This window comes from Hyla sarda, chromosome 6 (assembly GCF_029499605.1).
Source record: "Hyla sarda isolate aHylSar1 chromosome 6, aHylSar1.hap1, whole genome shotgun sequence".
NCBI lineage: Eukaryota > Metazoa > Chordata > Amphibia > Anura > Hylidae > Hyla > Hyla sarda.
The window spans coordinates 252,563,199-252,581,458 of record NC_079194.1 but is presented as its reverse complement, the minus strand read 5'-3'; the positions used below and the strand labels follow the sequence as shown (position 1 = coordinate 252,581,458).

General features: G+C 41.8%; 1 long non-coding RNA gene across 1 annotated transcript; it reads right to left on the bottom strand.

Annotated features, from left to right (window-relative positions):
- Nucleotides 1-1,722: 1,722 nt before the first annotated feature.
- LOC130276924 (uncharacterized) lies at nt 1,723-17,617 on the bottom strand. The gene is made up of 2 exons (XR_008845296.1): nt 17,179-17,617; nt 1,723-3,977 (listed from the first exon to the last, which is right to left on the bottom strand). It is a non-coding gene; the product is annotated as an uncharacterized LOC130276924 (long non-coding RNA).
- Nucleotides 17,618-18,260: the final 643 nt, after the last annotated feature.

The window sequence follows — 18,260 nt, the reverse complement described above, 5'->3', positions numbered from 1 at the left end:
CGGCCACTGTAGGAGAAAAGTGGCATTACATGGCACCTCTGCCAGAGCTGGAGCTCTACTAGGGTGTTCTATATGGTGAAAATAATTTAACTCTCTTGAATACCATGTTATGATGTAAATGCTAAATGACAGTAATCTGAGTGTGAAAATGAAAAATGGATGATAAGGTTTTTAGTGGAGATTCTTTGTCTCCATTCTGCTATTGACATCTAGAAAAAGACTCATCTCACCATAGGAATTCATTTTCTACTAGAGTCTTGATCCACTTGTAATTGTATTCTGTTTTATTGCATACATACGCTTTAGTATTTTATCTTTATTAAAAAAAAAGGAGGGTTAGAATTATATGTTAAAGAGAACCTATCATCACCTTCTTGCTGCCTGAATCACAAGTCATTAGGGGTGGTCCCCAATTGATAGAACTTTCCCTATTTGGGTATAGGGAAAAGTTTACCTATACTACCAACAAAAGTATGGCCACTATCTAGTAACCACAATTGGTTTGCTTAACCAATGCTCAAAAACGAAAAGAGTCAATTATGTAAAATCTTGTATTTTATTAAACATATATCAAAAAAGACATAGATATAAAAAATAGAAAGAACATTGAAATATGGGCACAGTAGGTGACAAAAACAGATGACTGGAGATGGTACAGGAGGTACAACAATACATAGAAAACGGAAGCAGGAGCAAAGTATGGTAAGATTGACTCTCTGAGAGATCAGATAAAGGAATTCACACATGAAAAAAGGATAGGACCATAAAGAAAACTAGAGAGAAGTAATCACAGCATGCAGGACATCCTGACTATACCAAGGGAAACAACAGCCAAAGGAGACTATCCGGCATGCATGTTACCACCTACCAAGTCCAACCCCAACGTACGTTTTGCATTGTGCTTCATCAGGGGGAGTGTGCACACGCCCCCCTGACGAAGCACAACGTGAAACGTATGTTGGGGTTGGACATGTTAGGTGGTAACATGCATGCCGGATAGTCTCCTTTGGCTGTTGTTTCCCTTGGTATAGTCAGGATGTCCTGCATGCTATGATTACTTCTCTCTAGTTTTCTTTATGGTCCTATCCTTTTTTCATGTGTGAATTCCTTTATCTGATCTCTCAGAGAGTCAATCTTACCATACTTTGCTGCTGTTTCCGGATTCCATGTATTGTTATGCCTCCTGTACCATCTCCAGTCATCTGTTTTTGTCAGCCACTGTGCCCATATTTTAAAGGGTACCTCTCATCAAAAAAAACTTTTGATGTATTATAGATTAATGTATGCAGAATAACTTTACATTTGCATGTTATTAAAAAATATGCTTCTTTCTATTTAATTTTCTACTTTGAAGAAATGACCACTAGGGGTCTCCCTACCAGTCCTGGCAGCAAGCATTTCAGACTCATGCTGGAGTCCTAAACACTACGAGCTGCCAGTCTGCTTTGTTCACAAAGGAGAACACTCAAAACTGCCAGCCTGCTTTGTTCACAGCCTGTTTGGCTGTGAACAAAGCAGGCTGGCAGCTCTGAGTGTTTAGGACTCCCGCATGAGTCAGAAATGCTTGCTGACAGGACTGATTGGGAAAAATACAATAGAAAGAAGCATATTTTTCATTAACATGCTATTGGAAAGTTATTCAACATTCATTAATCTAAAATATATCAAAAGTTTATTTGATGAGAGGTACCATTTAATGTTTTTTCTATTTTTATATGTATGTTTTTTTTTTTATATATATTTAATAAAACTACAAGATTTTACAAGAAAAGTTTACCTGTCATGGCTGTCTGGGCGGGAAGAAGTCATAGAGGACCACCCTAATAATTTGTGATTCGGGTAGCATAAAAGTGATAACAGGTTCCCTTTAAAGGAGGCCAACAGTTTACTTGATGGAAGCTCAATATATTTAGTAGGTATTACTACAAGGCGTAATTGTGGTCTACATGTGAAACTGTGAAGCTTACGGTAAATGGCGTTTGTTTTTAATTTATTGGCTAGTGTCTTATTTCATTGCTTTCAATACATGTAATTTAGGTAAACTATTTATTATATTCCCTTACACCTATATTTTACTCAGGAAATGACTCTACTTGGGCACTTTGTCTGTGATTGTAGGTTAGTGAAGCAGGCAGAAGCCACCAGGGACCACCCCAATGATTCATGAAAGGTTCCCTTTGGGGTACATTCACATGTACGGCGTTTGCTGCAGATTTGATGCTGCTGATTTAATACTGTATTTAATCTTTCAGTTACACTAATTTACACAGCATCAAATCTGCATCAATTCTTAATCTGTAAAGCCTATGGTAAAGCACGTTACTAGAGCCAAAGCTATTTCGTTTGTATTTTGATATCCCCCAAAATCTACTCCATTTCTAACCATGACTACATCTGGTACGTATAACAAACAGTCACAGAATCAGGTTGTCTACTCTAATACATAGAATTAATGGGGGAGATTTATCAAAACCTGTGCAAAGGAAAAGTTGCCCAGTTGCCCATAGCAACCAATCAGATTGCTTATTTTACAGAGACCTTGTTAAAAATGAAAGAAGCGAGCTGATTGGTTGCTATGGGCAACTGGGGAAATTTCCCTCTGCACAGGTTTTGATAAATCTTCCCCAATATCTTCCTAAGCACAAGTTTTCACAGACCTACCCCATTAAATGTGTGCGCATATATATACATTATAATCTTGAAATGATAAGTCAAAGAAAAACTGTAATGAAATTTAAAAAAAGCTACCTAACTACCTAAAAATAGCTAATGCGAATATCCATTTCGTGCTTAATGGAGAAATTGGATAATCAAGTGAGCCGCATCTGACGGCTATTTCCAGGTTTCCTCATATCACTTATCCCCTCTTTACAGTGCCTTGCTTTTAAGATATGTTTTGACGCCAATGTTTGGCACTGTAATGAATAAGAATATTAAGCTTTAATAGCACGGGCAATTAGAAAGTACAAGATTTCAAGTTGGAATTGAAAATGTTGAGAAATATCAGGTCAAGACAGAAAATATAGACATTGTGGAATGGGAAGATATCAAAAGGCAGACAAGTGGCATGGATTACAAGTCTCCTGTGGGAGTCATGGGGATCAAGTTTAATTATATATGGTGGAAAACCAAGCAAAGGCAAATAAGCAGGATATGCCTTGTAGGTATAAGAACATCATAAACATCTGTCAGGGCTTTTAAAGTATGGCATGGCCTTCGGCACAGTATGTAGACATATAAAAAGGAAAGATGAACATTAAGAGGAACATAGAAGTTGTTGCTTCAAACCTGAAAACATTAAATAAATATAACATTGGAAACATATAATGAAATAATACAAGAAACTATGCTGTCCGACCCAAAATCTTGTCCGTTGTTTGCTCAGTGGTATAAAGCCGGACAGCCATTTTTAACTTTCGTACACATAGTGGTCACCCACAGATTCTTGTTTTCCCTGATCATCTTCCTGATACCTGAATGGCTGCATGTGATGAATAACAAATCTGAGACATGCGACGTTTGCTGAAGAAACTGTACATATTCGCCTCTGCTGAGAACAATTGATACATTTTTGCCTACATACAACCAACAGTTTACTTTTTCCGGGCCAAAAATACTACCCCCACAATAACGGCAATGGTGGCAACAGCCACTCCTGCAGCCACTAATATTGGTTTTAGGCCCTCAAATCCGGAACCCTCTGCCGCTCCATTGGAAGCCTCCTGCTCCTCCCCATTGGATTTATTCTCTGTTGTTGCTGGTGGCTCCTGAGGCTCTGGTACAGTGGGTTTGGAGCTTTCATTGTTGGCTGGTGCAGAGTCTCCTGTTGTTGCCTTCTTAGATGTAGGATTAGACTGTTCTTTGATGGACCCTTCTTTCTTCTCTACCCCTGCAGCAGGGGTGGTCTTGTCAGTCTTCTTCACACTTGTAGTACGGGGCTTAGCTTCCATTTTAAATTTCTGTTGCTTCTACAGTAGCTAAAAACAATAATTCTATTTAGTATCCAGTAGTAAAAAGATATAAAATATGAATAAATAAAAAACCATTAGAAAATATGAAGGAAATCACAAAATGATGGTGGTTTTTGATTTTTGTTGCGTTTACTCCTTTCTTACATCTCTTTACACATTGACAACAATTTATTCTATTTGGTTCTAACTACCCAACATGCCTTATGGTCTCTGAAATAAATGGGTTTTGTATCAGAATAAATATTGTCTAATATAGTTATGTGTTCCAGTCCCTGAAAGGAGATCATAGTCACTGTGTCTTGCAATGCATGCATGTCCGAGCACATATCACCCCAAGTAGCTTCTTTACCTGATACCCATCCTTGCAACATCCTAATACTACAAGAAACAGTCCTTGGGCTCTTCTCTTGGTGACCTTCTGTATTGGACACATACACAATATATGGCCATCCCCTGGCCATCCCCTTTCAATATGTCCTTATGAGATTTGTGGACACTATAGGGATTTTCCACTGATTTTGGCCCAACTTTCTGAGCCAGAACGGAGAGCTGTTGTAAAGTGTATTCACGCTTGGCAGAAATCTACGATGAGCAGGTAATATCTAGCAGTAATGTGGCCTTTGTCCCTGGGGTATGCCCAGTTTCCAGCAGTAGAGATGAAGCACTGTTCCCTTTAGATGGTGCCACCATCTTGAGGGTTCCATTATTTCTCTGGGTAAGGAAGTGTATTCATACTGAGGATGACTGCTATATTGAACTTTAGGGCTGTCTACATAGTGACTTTTGCTCCAATTTTCATTAGTCTAAATGATAGTTCTGCCCCACATGTACCAGGATCAATGTTTGCTATCATAACAGTATGGCAAGTGGTGGTCTGCTGCATCTAACTATGGCAATGTCTTGCTGTCTTAAAGAGATCTAGACACTAAGCATAGCACTGATCAGTGCTATCTGTGATCTACTTTTTTGGTCTGCCAGAAGGCAGATCAGAAAAGAAGACTACAACAGAGAGGCAGGTGGGGCTGAGGCAGGAGACCACTGGCCGCCATCTTGGCTCATCAGAACCGCTCGACTATGCTGTGAGTCTCACTGAAGGGTTAATGGCAGGCATCAGTGTGATCGCTGATGTCTGCCATTATCCGCTGGTCTTGCTGTGCATGAAGAGAGTGCAGAGGGCAGCTTCTTGTACAGGAAGTAAATGTACCTCCTGGTGTTAAGTACCACAGCACCAGGATGTACATTTACATCCATTTTGTTTAAGGGGTTAAAAGGGTTTTACTATAAAGATAAATAGATCTAAACTGATGAATCATGGGGGAGAAGAACGGAGCAGCGATGTAGGTAATTTAACCTACAAAAAAACAACCTCTTTACAAATATATGTTTGTGGTACACATCTGATCTAATCAGCTTTGCTACGAACCTTTTGTGGGAAAACCCCTTTAAGGATTCTGTTTGGCAATTACAGTTTTTAAATGTTGTCAGCCTATACAGAAAACATCTGGCAAGAGTTTTCCTACCACAAGGAATGATGGCCTATGACTCCGATATGGCATCACTTCCAGATTGGTGGAAGTCTGACATACTCCATGTGCACAGTGTTCAAGCACAGGTCCATTTACCTGAATAGAAATGTGTTGCAGTTCTTTGTGCCAGCAAAGCCGAGAGACCTTAATTCCTTCATTCTCAGGAGCTATGTAAGGCCCTTTAGACACCCATTATCCAAATGTTATGGTACAGCATATCCTAGTAAACATCCTAGTTAATTTCTTCGGGTATGTTCACACTGAGGAATTAACGAGGAAGTAATTTTCCATTGACTTTAAATGGGCACTGTCATTAAAACTAATTTTTGCTATTGTGCTCCTATGATAAATAAAAAAATCTTTCTAATGTACTTTGTTTAAAAAAAAAGTTTTCTATGTTTTATTTGTGTTTAAAAAAGCTGCCACTAGGTGTCTCCCTACTTGTCCAGAGCACATTCCCCCCCATCTTTTGCACAGATTTTGCACCAAAATCAGGAAATGCTGAGGGGATGTGTGCAGCCTTAGCCAATCATAGCTCATCCCACACTGAACTGCTTTGGGCTGTGTGTAGCAGAGTGAGGGAGGACATTCTCCCCTGTATGGCTTCAGGTGATGTCACACCTGCTGGGGAACGCCCCTTCCCAATCTATGAATCTGACTGAGACTGAGAAGAAAATACAGAGCAATATAAAGATAGAAAACTAAACAATAATAAAAATAAAGGCAGGGGGTGGTTTATCATGATGGGGGCAGTGAACTGGAAGGATTATAACATTTAACAAGATCATGAGAGGTTCTCTTTAATAGACTTTCTGCTGTCCAGTTCACACTGAGGAATTTCAGCAAGCGGAATTCTGATGCTGAATCCTGTTCCACCTGAAGATAGAACATTTATATTTCAGGCGCAATCTTCGAGTAAAAGCCCATTAACGTCAATGGGATTTTTTTTTCTGACGAAATCCGTTTCACGCTAAATTTGCACAGAATTTGCATGGAATTCGTGCAGAACACAGAAAAGTAGAATTGGATAGCCTCCTTCATTCCTTTTCATTTCAATTCCGTACAAAATCGGCATGAATTCCGTGTGAATTCTGCACGATGGATAAAATTAAAGAAATCAACAATTTCCTTACTGAAATTATTTCTCGTGACTTCCTCAGTGTGAACATACCCTTAGATGGAGACTTCTGCGTCAAAACTCCCCTTACAAGCAGCAGCCATCTTCTGCTTAATGGAAAACAATGGAAGACAGTATTTCCTGTTGTACCTATTTCTGTCCTATTGCCGGTATCAGCAATTTCATGCTGGTGAGAAGCCGACGGCAGCAGTCTTCATAAGTAATGAGCTGGAGAAGTACATCATGGGCATGGATGGTATTAACTCGGTCTGTAAGATTTGTGTTTTATACAGACTCCTATATTTTTTGGAGTTTTGCGATTGACCCCTGAAAGACTTTCTGGCAGTCGGGATATGGAAATATCTGGCCTTCAATTGGTTTAAGCTATAGAACCTATTAGCACTTTCATATATATTTCATTTATTATCATTTATTTCTTCACCTTGTCCTGAGACTCTTATTCCCAGAAACTGTCGGGGTTCCAGGTCCTGGATAAATCTGACTTTTATCACATTTTTTTTTTTTAAAGTCAAATTTTAAGGGAAACCATTTTGACTTTACAAGAACCAATATTACTCTTACACTACAATGCACCAATCTGTCAAACCATTAAAACCCCCTGCTTATGTGGTGTCCCAGCACCAGGGGCTGTCCTGTGGGCTGCGGATCTCCTCGGGCATGCCTGCTGCTCCTGTGTTGGGCCCACTGTGAAAATGTTATGCTCTGTATTATGACCAAGCACATTATTATATTCATTATGTTAGTTATATTCATTATGTTATTTAAGTACTGTGCCTTTAAGGAATAAAGATGCAGTGATAACCAGGTGACCCTGTCTGCCCAATGGGAACCCCTAAATTCTCAGGTATATAGTGTAGGAGGGGGAAGGGTTGCCCCAGTTAGTTAGGAGCCTAGCTGAATACAGTATGGAAAGGAGGTGGAAGTGGAGTGTGGAGGATCCTGAGGGAAGGCTAAGAAGATATCTTCTCAAGTCAGCCCGCCATTCTGCAAGTGTTCCCCTGTACAGTGGTGAGCTTAGCCCTGGTGTTGATAGTATTTGGACCTTGTCAGAACCCTAGTCAGCGTGGGATATCTTCCAGTCTCAAGTCTAAAGTCCATATCAAACAAGTGGGTGAAAAGCACCAAAAGTGCCAGCAAGGCAACAGGGCCCCCAAGGGTTACACTGCGTCCCTTTTACTCTGCTCTGTACTGTGTTTAATACCATCAACACCTGCTCAGTAAAAGGCAGTTATCTGTAACCCAATGTCAGAGTGTTTCTTACCCCCATGTCTGGCCCAGGAGAAGCTGTCTCCACCTCGAACCATGTATAGGCTAACGGTGCCCTGGCATCACAAAATGATAAGAATTCCTTGCACCCCCGTGTCACCACACTTATATTCTGTAGGTCCCCCCTGTTCAGCACGCTGCAATGCATTGTGTGTCCTTGCACATATCTATCATAGCCAGCATTAACTTTTTCATCGATTTGTGCTACAGTAGCATCTCTGAGGGGCCAGACAATATGGGATAGCCTTAGATCCCCATGTGCATCAATGGGCCTAAGTACACATAACTTTGCCTACAGTTCATGGGGGACCTACAGCAGTGTTTCTCAAGCACCGTCCCCAACAGGTCATGTTTTCTGGATTTCCTTAGGGTCTATTTACATGGCAGAATTTCCGCCTGAATGTAAAGCCCATAGACTTCTATGGGATTCCGCACTCCCATTCACTCTTCTGAATTCCTGCTTGCGAAAAGGGGTGTGGAAATTTTTTAAAAAAAACTACTTGTCCAAAGGACTAAAACAGAGCAGAATCTACTTGTCCCTCATAAAAATCCACCTGTCCTGGTACAAAATAATTTTAACCCAAATAGTATGTAAATAAGGTCTTTTATCAATAAAAACTTGATAGGCAGACCAGTATGTCACCCCATTAGGTGGATAGGGTCCCTGATAAGTAAGTCCGCGTCATTAATGGAATACTGCGGTGCAAAATAACTTATCCTGACCACTGGCAAACCCCTCCCCTCGATCTTTTGTAAGGGGCCCGGTAGGAATGGAGGCTTGTCCGCATGACTCAGCAACCGACACGCACCCCCCCCCCATGTATACATGGAGGGGTGACATACTGGTCTGCCTATCAAGTTTAGATAGATGGAGGGGCATTTCAGCAGCTGTATCATACAGGGTCGGCACATTCCCTTCATACCCTCTGCTGGGGCCTCATACAATAGATGGGGGGGGCTGTCCCAGCGGTCAGACCCCGCGATCACTTATGGGGATAAGTTATTTTGCACTACAGTATTCCTTAAAATAGGTAGTCCCCTTTAGGTAGGTATGTCCCTTTATCATGTAGGGATCAAGTAGGGCCCCCTGCGCCATTATGTTACCCCCCCCCCCCCCGCCACCCCCCCCATGCTCCATGCGTCATTATATTCCCCCCCATCTGATGCTCCCTGCGTCATATCCCTCCCCCGATGCTCCCTGCATCATTATATTCCCCCCTCTGATGCCCCCTGTGTCCTTATACATTCCCCCCTCTGATGCCCCCTGCATCATTATATTCCCCCTCCTCTCTGATGCCCCCTGCATTATATCCCCCCCTCTGATGCCCCCTGCGTCATTATATTGTCCCCCCTCTGATGCCCCTCCTGTCATTATATTTCAGCCCATCCCCCTCCCCTCTCCTGTACCACATTATTTACTAACCCTCACCTCCTCTCCGATCTCCTGCTACCTGTACTCCACCCCCATGTGTGCTCCGGCAGGCTCAGGGGCTCGGCGGTCACTGTTGTTACTATCCTTGGTCCGGACGGAGGGGCGTGCGATGAGTGACATCATCGCACGCGCCTACGCTGGGACGCTGTCGTCCTGCGCGGCTCGCTATAGGCTGCAGCGCACAGCTGCAGTCTATAGGAGTTTAGTTACAGGGTAAAACTGATTGCCCCGTTATATGTGAATTCTGTGAACTAAATTGCCTTTTCTATAACATTTCTGATGCTCCATTGAAGCAGTCTCCACTTACTGTGAAGTATATTTCTCAGTGTTATAGTGTATGTGATATTTCTTCAGATGATGACTATTAACTGATCCTTGTTATCCATGTTTCATCACTACTCGATAAATATAGATTTTTATTATTTCAGTTTTGGTACAATCCATTAAAGCATCCCATCCTGGCACAGACATACGGATGTCAATTTATGTAGTAATTTATGTGGCACTTTAACCACAGTCCCATTGCTTCTATTGTCTCTCGGTACATTCCCAGGGTACAGCAAGAGCTTTCACTTTATCTATTAATACAAGCTCTATATTAACTGGTTTGGGGATTTAACTCTATGAAACTAATGTGAAAGAAAACATTTCCAAAAAATAGGCTTTATTGTTCGATTATTCCTTAAAAGAATCTATTTACTGTAAATGTTTTAATACTGTATAAATATAAATATATATATCTATAGGCCCAAGGAGAAGTATTGCTGCAGCACACAGTAGTAAACTTAAAGTGTTCTATTCCATCCAACAAGCAACGTTTCAGCCGCCCGTGCGGCCTTTTTCAAGCTTGAAAAAGACCGCACGGGCGGCTGAAATGTTGCTTGTTGGATGGAATAAAACACTTTAAGTTTACTACTGTGTGCTGCAGCTGTGTGCTGTGGGCCTTGACCAGGCCTTAATGGACTGCGTGCACCTACTTACCTGCTAATACTGAGGTGCTGCTCCACTTGGACATTTCATATATATTTCATATATATTGTAACCTGAGTAGATAGATATCCTCAGGTTACAATTCTTTTACCATACAAAGGTGTTTCCTGGACCATTGTAACTTGAAACCATACTCAACGCAAGGTAAAATGCCAGAAACAGTCTGTGACTCTTGTAAATGACTGAAAGATCCGACCACTCATAGTGGGAATTTCACAGGTTAAATCCTTGTATTGTTTAAAGGGGCACTCCCGTGGAAAACTTTTTTTTTTTAAATCAACTGGTGCCAGAAAGTTAAACAGTTAAAAAAAATCTTAATCCTTCCAGTACTTTTTAGGGGCTGTATACTACAGAGGACATACTTTTCTTTTTGGATTTCTCCTCTGCTAACATCTGCTGTCCATTTTAGGAACTGTTCAGAGCAGCATATGTTTGCTATGGGGATTTTCTCCTGCTTTGGACAGTCCCTAAAATGGACAGCAGAGGTTAGCAGAGAGCACTGGGGTCATGACAAAAGAGAAATCCAAAAAGAAAAGCATTTCCTCTGTAGTATACAGCCCTTAAAAAGTACTGAGAGGATTAAGATTTTTTAATAGAAGTAATTTACAAATCTGTTTAACTTTCTGGCACCAGTTGAATTAAAAAAAGAAAAAAAAGTTTTCCACAGGAATGCCCCTTTAAAAAATACAGGGATTTTACCTGTGAAATTCCCACTATGAGTGGTCGGATCTTTCAGTCATTTACAAGAGTCACAGACTGTTTCAGGCATTTTACCTTGTGTTGAGTATGGTTTCAAGTCACAATGGTCCAGGAAACACCTTTGTATGGTAAAAGTATTGTAGACTGAGGACAAAAGTTTTCCACGGGAGTACCCCTTTAAGGGCATGCACTGACTTTCTGTCTAGTAGTACCTCCCTACACTATAGTGTGCTACTTTATTGTCCTTTACCTGTAGCAGGACCAGCTTCCCCTTTGGACACCATGTGAGGGTGCTTCCATGTTGTATCTTCTGTACGCTGCATGTACTGTACAGGACCCTGAATAAGCAACTGACCTCAAAATCGTGTCCAGAATTGTTACAAAAATACTCACTTTTGGAGTTGGCAAATATGCCATTGGTCAAATAATAATAACAACCTACATTGTGTTGGTCATTACTATTAAAGGTCTTGGGCCCAGTGAGAAGACAATGATCTTCACACGCCATAGTATGCAATGATCTTCACAGCCATAGTATGCAATGATCTTCACACGCCATAGTATGCAATGATCTTCACACGCCATAGTATGCAATGATCTTCACACGCCATAGTATGCAATGATCTTCACACGCCATAGTATGCAATGATCTTCCTACGCCATAGTATGCAATGATCTTCACACGCCATAGTATGTAATGATCTTCCTACGCCATAGTATGCAATGATCTTCACACGCCATAGTATGCAATGATCTTCCTACGCCATAGTATGCAATGATCTTCACACGCCATAGTATGTAATGATCTTCACACGCCATAGTATGCAATGATCTTCACATGCCATAGTATGTAATGATCTTCACACGCCATAGTATGCAATGATCTTCACACGCCATAGTATGCAATGATCTTCACACGCCATAGTATGCAATAATCTCCACACGCCATAGTATGCAATGATCTCCACACGCCATAGTATGCAATGATCTCCACACGCCATAGTATGCAATGATCTTCACACGCCATAGTATGCATTGATCTTCACACGCCATAGTATGCAATGATCTTCACACGCCATAGTATGCAATGATCTTCACACGCCATAGTATGCAATGATCTTCCTACGCCATAGTATGCAATGATCTTCACACGCCATAGTATGCAATGATCTTCACACGCCATAGTATGCAATGATCTTCACACGCCATAGTATGCAATGATCTTCACACGCCATAGTATGCAATGATCTTCACATGCCATAGTATGCAATGATCTCCACACGCCATAGTATGCAATGATCTTCACACGCCATAGTATGTAATGATCTCCACACGCCATAGTATGCAATGATCTTCACACGCCATAGTATGCAATGATCTTCACACGCCATAGTATGTAATGATCTTCACACGCCATAGTATGCAATGATCTTCACACGCCATAGTGTGCAATGATCTTCACACGCCATAGTGTGCAATGATCTTCACACGCCATAGTGTGCAATGATCTTCACACGCCATAGTGTGCAATGATCTTCACACGCCATAGTGTGCAATGATCTTCACACGCCATAGTATGCAATGATCTCCACACGCCATAGTATGCAATGATCTTCACACGCCATAGTATGCAATGATCTTCCTACGCCATAGTATGCAATGATCTTCACACGCCATAGTATGCAATGATCTTCACACGCCATAGTATGCATTGATCTTCACACGCCATAGTATGCAATGATCTTCACACGCCATAGTATGCAATGATCTTCACACGCCATAGTATGCAATGATCTTCACACGCCATAGTATGCAATGATCTCCACACGCCATAGTATGCAATGATCTTCACACGCCATAGTATGCAATGATCTTCCTACGCCATAGTATGCAATGATCTTCACACGCCATAGTATGCAATGATCTTCACACGCCATAGTATGCAATGATCTTCACACGCCATAGTGTGCAATGATCTTCACACGCCATAGTGTGCAATGATCTTCACACGCCATAGTGTGCAATGATCTTCACACGCCATAGTGTGCAATGATCTTCACACGCCATAGTGTGCAATGATCTTCACACGCCATAGTGTGCAATGATCTTCACACGCCATAGTGTGCAATGATCTTCACACGCCATAGTATGCAATGATCTTCACACGCCATAGTATGCAATGATCTCCACACGCCATAGTATGCAATGATCTTCACACGCCATAGTATGCAATGATCTTCCTACGCCATAGTATGCAATGATCTTCACACGCCATAGTATGCAATGATCTTCACACGCCATAGTATGCATTGATCTTCACACGCCATAGTATGCAATGATCTTCACACGCCATAGTATGCAATGATCTTCACACGCCATAGTATGCAATGATCTTCACACGCCATAGTATGCAATGATCTCCACACGCCATAGTATGCAATGATCTTCACACGCCATAGTATGCAATGATCTTCACACGCCATAGTATGCAATGATCTTCCTACGCCATAGTATGCAATGATCTTCACACGCCATAGTATGCAATGATCTTCACACGCCATAGTATGCAATGATCTTCCTACGCCATAGTATGCAATGATCTTCACACGCCATAGTATGCAATGATCTTCACACGCCATAGTATGTAATGATCTTCACACGCCATAGTATGCAATGATCTTCACACGCCATAGTATGCAATGATCTTAACACGCCATAGTATGTAATGATCTTCACACGCCATAGTATGCAATGATCTTCACACGCCATAGTATGCAATGATCTTCACACGCCATAGTATGCAATGATCTTCACACGCCATAGTATGCAATGATCTTCACACGCCATAGTATGCAATGATCTTCCTACGCCATAGTATGCAATGATCTTCACACGCCATAGTATGCAATGATCTTCCTACGCCATAGTATGCAATGATCTTCACACGCCATAGTATGCAATGATCTTCACACGCCATAGTATGTAATGATCTTCACACGCCATAGTATGCAATGATCTTCACACGCCATAGTATGTAATGATCTCCACACGCCATAGTATGCAATGATCTTCACACGCCATAGTATGCAATGATCTTCACACGCCATAGTATGTAAAGATCTTCACACGCCATAGTATGCAATGATCTCCACACGCCATAGTATGCAATGATCTCCACACGCCATAGTATGCAATGATCTTCACACGCCATAGTATGCAATGATCTCCACACGCCATAGTATGCAATGATCTTCACACGCCATAGTATGCAATGATCTCCACACGCCATAGTATGCAATGATCTCCACACGCCATAGTATGCAATGATCTTCACACGCCATAGTATGCAATGATCTCCACACGCCATAGTATGCAATGATCTCCACACGCCATAGTATGCAATGATCTTCACACGCCATAGTATGCAATGATCTCCACACGCCATAGTATGCAATGATCTTCACACGCCATAGTATGCAATGATCTCCACACGCCATAGTATGCAATGATCTCCACACGCCATAGTATGCAATGATCTTCACAGCCATAGTATGTAATGATCTTCACACGCCATAGTATGCAATGATCTCCACACGCCATAGTATGCAATGATCTTCACACGCCATAGTATCTAATGATCTCCACACGCCATAGTATGCAATGATCTTCACAGCCATAGTATGTAATGATCTCCACACGCCATAGTATGTAATGATCTCCACACGCCATAGTATGCAATGATCTTCACACGCCATAGTATGTAATGATCTCCACACGCCATAGTATGCAATGATCTTCACAGCCATAGTATGTAATGATCTCCACACGCCATAGTATGCAATGATCTTCACACGCCATAGTATGCAATGATCTCCACACGCCATAGTATGCAATGATCTTCACACGCCATAGTATGTAATGATCTCCACACGCCATAGTATGCAATGATCTCCACACGCCATAGTATGCAATGATCTTCACAGCCATAGTATGCAATGATCTTCACACGCCATAGTATGCAATGATCTTCACACGCCATAGTATGTAATGATCTCCACACGCCATAGTATGCAATGATCTCCACACGCCATAGTATGCAATGATCTTCACAGCCATAGTATGCAATGATCTCCACACGCCATAGTATGCAATGATCTCCACACGCCATAGTATGCAATGATCTCCACACGCCATAGTATGTAATGATCTCCACACGCCATAGTATGCAATGATCTCCACACGCCATAGTATGCAATGATCTCCACACGCCATAGTATGCAATGATCTCCACACGCCATAGTATGCAATGATCTCCACACGCCATAGTATGCAATGATCTTCACACGCCATAGTATGCAATGATCTCCACACGCCATAGTATGCAATGATCTCCACACGCCATAGTATGCAATGATCTCCACACGCCATAGTATGCAATGATCTTCACACGCCATAGTATGCAATGATCTTCACACGCCATAGTATGCAATGATCTTCACACGCCATAGTATGCAATGATCTCCACACGCCATAGTATGCAATGATCTTCACACGCCATAGTATGCAATGATCTTCACACGCCATAGTATGCAATGATCTTCACACGCCATAGTATGCTTTGGATCTCCTCCAGGGCCCATCCATGTCTGCATCCTTCCCAACCCCTACAGTCATTATCTTGGTTATGAAATGAGAGTCTTGCCTAATTGTACAGGAATACAGGATATTGTGGTCATATCTTTGTATTATTATTCCAATTTCCGTTCATGGATATGGGAGAGCTGGGTAGCAGGCTGCAGAAGCTATGTGGTTTCAGTGCTGCAGTCCACATTCCTCTCCCATTTCTCCCTCCCCTCCCCACATGGTGAGCTGGCCTTGTTTACCGAGAGGCAAGTCAGATTTCGTTAGCCGGGAATGGATAGGATGAAGTCATTAGATAGAAGGCATTGGGTATCTTCCAGCATATGCAGGGTTAATACTTCCACGCAGCCACCTGTAAACAATGGCTACCGCAAAGTCACCTCTGCCAGTGCCCTTCCTATTATAATCAAGGAAGCCTTCTCAGGTTATAGCGAGCAACGTCAGAAGACACAGGTCAGGAATCCAAGTCAATCTCAGAAAATCGAACCAATAAATTGAATATTTCCAGTAAATCAAAGACCTTGAGCTGTTCTCAATATTCTATGTATTCTATGTCAAGGTGACTGGTGTCCCTGCTGCTCCAGAGTGTGGCACCCAGCTTTCCCAGACCCCTGAACAGTAAATCTGCCCAGCTGCAATATGGGAGTGGGATATATAGAGCAGTGTTTCGCAACCAGTGTGCCTCCAGCTGTTGCAAAACTACAACTCCCAGCATGCCCGGACAGCCTTTGGCTGTCCGGGCATGCTGTAAGTTGTAGCTTTGCAACAGCTGGAGGCACGCTGGTTGCGAAACACTGATATAGAGCATATCACTGCACAACACGTTATTGAAAACGTCTTAGTCATCACCACCCAGCTTTCCCAGACCCCTGAACAGTAAATCTGCCCAGCTGCAATATGGGAGTGGGATATATAGAGCAGTGTTTCGCAACCAGTGTGCCTCCAGCTGTTGCAAAACTACAACTCCCAGCATGCCCGGACAGCCTTTGGCTGTCCGGGCATGCTGGAAGTTGTAGTTTTGCAACAGCTGGAGGCACGCTGGTTGCGAAACACTGATATAGAGCATATCACTGCACAACACGTTATTGAAAACGTCTTAGTCATCACCACCCAGCTTTTCCAGAATCAGATATAACTCAGAATAGATCCAATCCAGTCCAAGTGAACTCAACAGAAGAAAACTTCAAGACCATATATATTATTTCAGAGGCCTTCTTTAAATAACTTCAATGCACTAAAATTTACATTATATGAACTATACTAAAAAAAAAATACCAATAATAAACAATAATACAGCCTACATTAATAATACAGTCCTGGTAGAACTACAAGTCCCAAAGAATCTAGTTAAGGTTAGTTACGGATTGCAATTCTGCTTCAGACAAGTCACGTCATAAGAAATTATAAAGAGTATAATAGGGAAAATAAAGATTTCCAGATAACAAAGCGGCTATTGTATAAGAGAGTAGTCATAATAATAAAAATAATGATAATAATAGGATATAAATACATTACCTCCCTGCTTCACTCACTCTGCAGCTCACAGGATGCTCTGCAGGAACCAACCTAGGAGTTTCCCACAATGCTTTGCTCCCTGCTGCAGGGAAGAGTGGGGGTAGAGAGGAGGCAACGACCAATCAGAGTCAGTTAAAGAGTCCGTTTGGACCGTACCAATGCACAGCAGCTGACAGGGGAGAGAACTCAGCTTCCATTTCTAAAAAAATGTAACAACAAAAAGGGAAAAGGTGTGGTCTGGATAAATGGTGTTTGGTTTATTCAGCTCATATTAAATGATGGACGAGGGTGGTAAATGATGGGTTAATATCGCCTATTCTCCTCAAAGTGTACGTGACCTTGTCGGATTGCAAGGGAAAGGAAAGCATGACTCAGGATTAGTGACATCATTATTCGTCACAGTGGCCATGGTAACAGTTGCTAAGCGATAGAACGTACCGGGTTACAGCGACAGAAGTGCCTCAGCTACGTTGTCACCTCCAGTGACGAGAGAGACACTTACGCCAATAGGAGCCGTGTGTACGCCTGCAGGGGGTTTGCTTTTATTTATTTAATTTTTTTAATTTTTTATTGAAAGATTTTAAAATAAACCTAAAGTAAAGAAAAAGAAAAACATAACAAAGTAAATAAAATTAAAAAAAAGAAGTAAAATTAACACAGGATGGTTTTGATCAGGTTTTTTGTAAGGCAGTTTTTAAAGCCAAAATTAGGAGAGGATCAAAGAGGAAGAGGAAGTATAAAGGGGAGAATTCTATATAAAGGATGGATACTACTTCCGATACATCTCCTGGATAAGGCTTTATAAATGCAGGAAAAAACTGATCAAAAAGGGCATGCTAGGGACAGTCTAAAGGGTGGTGCAAACTGGAGGACTGGCTTAAAAAATAACACCTATAGCAGTGATTTACAACCCGTGACAACCCTGCTGTTGCCTTTGGCTGTCTGGGCATGCTGGGAGTTGTAGTTTTGTAACAGCTGGAGAGTCGAAGGTTAAAGGGGTACTCCGATGCCCTGCTTGTGGAGCTCCGCTCGCCAGCGTCCGGAAGTTTACTGTTCCGAACGCTGTGTGTGGGCTTCCGTGT